Source organism: Humulus lupulus, chromosome 5 (assembly GCF_963169125.1).
Source record: "Humulus lupulus chromosome 5, drHumLupu1.1, whole genome shotgun sequence".
In the NCBI taxonomy this organism is placed as follows: Eukaryota; Viridiplantae; Streptophyta; class Magnoliopsida; order Rosales; family Cannabaceae; genus Humulus; species Humulus lupulus.
This window is the reverse complement of record NC_084797.1, coordinates 155,364,169-155,367,930: the sequence shown is the minus strand read 5'-3', so window position 1 is coordinate 155,367,930 and position 3,762 is coordinate 155,364,169. Positions and strand designations below refer to the sequence as shown.

Sequence of the window (3,762 nt, the reverse complement as noted above, 5' to 3'; positions counted from 1 at the left end):
TAATTAGTCTATTTCATGGTTTTGCTTCTTAGCTGTTTTGAGGGCACATTGGTTTTTAAAGTCAGTCGATTCGGTGCCGGCTACTTTATTGGCTGCGATCAACACCCAAAATGCAAGTAAGTTCCGAGCATTTTATACTGCCTGATAATATGCTGTCTTTGGCTCCTTTGTGTGCATAGGTTTCGAGGGACAACTTACTGTATTCAGCTAATTGTTCTGTATGCCATTAGTTGCTTGATTTACGCTTGTGGTATGTATTCTCCAGTCACACGAAGAAGTTAGTTATTTAAATAAACCTTTGGACTGGATTTCAGTAGAAATGACTGGACAGGAATATTTTTAGTCTTATACAGTGTCTGGTGCACTTTGATAAATTTTAGTATATAGATTAGTATGTTTTCTTTAAAAAATTAGTAATAGTTATGAAGTTAATTTGAAACTTACAAGTTGTCAAAATCATATCGTCAAAAGAAGAATAAAATGATAAAACAAACAATAAGATGAAAGGAAGATTACATAACGAGTAAAGCTGGTTAAGGAAGGAAACACTAAAACATTGTTAAATCCACTTCACTAAGAAACAAAAGAATTACAAGAGTTTATATATAGCTTCAGCCGCTTAGCTGAGTCCTACAAAGTAGGAATTCATAAAAAGAGGTAGAACTAAACAACCTGATCCTTAAACTAAAATTGGATAAGCTCTTAATCAAAATCATATTTAGGCTTCTTTGTTTGATGCTTTTGATAATTAATATGGTTTTTTTAAGAGTTACTATAAGCACTTATCAGTGTTTTGGTAAAAGATGAAAGTATCTTTAGAATGGGTCCATTATTAAGAGTTGATCATTTATGTGCTAATTTCATCTAATATAAATATTCAACTGATTGCTTTTTGACACAGTGGTAATATAATATTTTGTATTGATTGCTTCAATGCTTTTAGCCCGGTCTTAATGAGAAATTAAAATGCATAAAACTTGGCATTTTTTTAAGGTGCAACCTGTTGGCATAATCCTTTTTGTTGCTATCATGACTACACAAGGCATGATTCTATAGCTTGATTTCTTATAAGTTTTCACCATGTCATTTTAGCTTGTGATGAGTATTTCCATCTGTTATGGTGTATTCAATATTTTCATCTGTAATCTGTTAATTTTGTTTGCTTGTAGGGTCTACTTTTGTTTACAAAAAGTAACTTTTTTTCTTTGGTTGGCTTTCCAAATATAAATTCCCATTAGGACATTGCATATTATATAAAGGCAGATACATAGAACTTTTAAAGAGCAGTTACTATGAATTAAGTGTGGTACGATTATTATTTGGTTGTTATGCTAGTCACTTGTCCCTCCTTAGTGACTCTCATTGTCTATTTTGCCATTTCTGTCCTATTTTTTCTTAAGTTTTCTTAGTTCTGTTTCTGCTCTGATGTTGTTCTATTTTGATGTATTTATTTCATGTATAGGTATTATATATATACAAGGATATATGTACATCTGTTTGTGTCTCCAGATTTAGTTCTTTCCCTCTCACCCACGATCTCATTCTCTCTCTTTCTTTCTCTGTTGTTGCAGATGTTAGCATGGAGGTGGGACTGTGGGGATGGTGTTGTAACAGCGGGGACTTCAATGCGACTAGGGTACCGTTGCATTGAATAGTATATTTATTTTTTTCTATGAAGTTTCAGGAAAGATAAATACAACATTTAAATTTGTGATTAACTTATTTAGTTCTAGTTGGCCAACTTCTTAGACAATTCGCAGTTAATGTAATAGGGTGTTCATGTAAGATGTTAATGATGTTGGGTATTATGGTCTTGCAGCTAAGCTTCCATGAAGGGGTGCTGAGTGTTGGAATGAGTGTTTAAAGCTTTTGGGCGTTGCTGAAGCTGCAGAAGCATCAATGGATTCTGACCAGTTAAGCTCTGGAATTTCATATTTTGATACTCACTTTCAAGGCCTCATAGTTCATGAAAGGTCTCTTTCTCTCTCTATATATATATATTTATATAACTGCAGTTGTCTCAACTTATTTCTATATTCTATTCCATATTTGTCATTTGTGAAATGTTCTGTTTTAACTAGTGTGAAGTATATGGTTGTTAGGTATGCATTTAACTGGCCTTGATTGTTTTCCTTTACTTATATTCCATTTATCAATTCAAGTTTTGCATCCCTATTCTGTCATCAAAAGCTTTATTCAGCTGTTGTGTATTCATGACAGACTTCTATGATATTTCTATGGGATGTGATATCGCATTGATTGTTAGAGATCTCGCTAGTTTCTATTAATAGTTTGTATTTTCTTGATTTATCTCTTAGTGATGATGACGACTCTGAGAATGAGTCGGCACTTGAAATTCAGCCATACTTGATGGAAGAAAAATGTAAGACTGCAATTCCTTTGTTAATAATGCTGTATTGTTTTTTTTGCCTCCCTTCATTGAAGTGCTCATGCTTTTGATATTTTTTTTCCCTGGAATTTTAATGATTTCTCATCTCCTTCTTCTTTTTTATTGTTTAAGTCAGATTTGGACTTTCTGTTTTCTAATTTTTGGGTCATCATCTGTAGTGTCAAAGCCAGGCTGCTGTTCAGAAGGAAGCTTTAGGATTGCAAACTAAAGCCAAAACCAAGGAATCTGAATTTGAAAAACCAATAAATTCAGCATTAGCAGGTAATTTGGCTACCAGGCAAATATAGCAACCTTGTACTGATCTATAAATATAATCATTTGCCCTTTTATCTAAAAATCTAGTTTAGCCCTAGTTTTCACAAAGATCAGCTAGGTTTTGGCAATAGTTCATTTTTGACACTCCACTGTATTCCCCTCTGTTTTTTCCAGTTTATTCATGTTCTCTGTACTCTTTTAAGAATTTTTCTGTTATCTGATGCGTGAAAGGGGCTATTGGTGGTAGGTGACATTACTAAAGCTGCAGAAGCTGCACTAAAGTTGGAGCGTGAAAGATTAAAAAAGTTGGAAGACTTGGATGAAGGAAACAAGGCATTAGGATTGAATGTAAATAAGGTTTGCTCTCTATATTGTAATTCATATTTATTTGAAAATTGTTAATCTCTATTTGGTAACTAGAAACTAGTATTTTTGTTTGGGATTTTCTTGCAGCATTCTTATAGAGTTTAATTGTTTAAGTATATTAAGCTTTAGTTTATCTTGACAGGAGGTTTCTACTGGTGTGAAAAAGTTATTGAGGGAATCGTCTGGCCAGTACAGCGACTTCAGTATTCTTTCCTCTTTAAATTCTCAGGTAAATCATGTAACTTACTGTTTGTTTAGTAGGATATATGTTTTTATATATATCTATAATATTTTAGGTGAAAATTTATGATCTTTAAGAAAGTGTTAGATGGCACTAGATGCATTAGATCAATCCATATGTGTTGTTTTAGGTTCAGATCACTTCCAGGACTTGTCAACCAAACCCAAAGGGATATCATAGAATGTAATGTCTGCTTTTATTTGCCTTTTCATTCTTCCTTTTTATACACATTACTGTATTGAAGTCATAGGTTGTCTATGATTTTTCATGCTTACCTTTGACACTTCTATTAGATAATAGTACATATTCTTTGATTGCTTGATTGATGCTTTTGAAAGTATAATACAGATATATTTAATAAGAGCTAATAATTTCATTAATGCAACATGGATGACTATAGCTGCCACTTTAATAAGTTCTAATCTTCCAGTTTTATTAGATACTATATTGTGCAGTGACATAATATATCAAGTGACCGATTACACACATG

The 3,762-nt window shown here is 32.7% G+C and overlaps 1 long non-coding RNA gene across 2 annotated transcripts; it reads left to right on the top strand.

The window, feature by feature from the left end:
* The first annotated feature begins 2,444 nt into the window (after positions 1-2,444).
* On the top strand, positions 2,445-3,486 carry LOC133780677 (uncharacterized). 2 transcript variants are annotated; one of them, XR_009869503.1, is made up of 3 exons: positions 2,445-2,671; positions 2,897-3,022; positions 3,174-3,486. It is a non-coding gene; the product is annotated as an uncharacterized LOC133780677 (long non-coding RNA). The 2 variants fall into 2 exon arrangements; XR_009869504.1 differs by having other exon boundaries at positions 2,446-2,671; positions 2,913-3,022.
* The last annotated feature ends 276 nt before the right edge of the window (positions 3,487-3,762 follow it).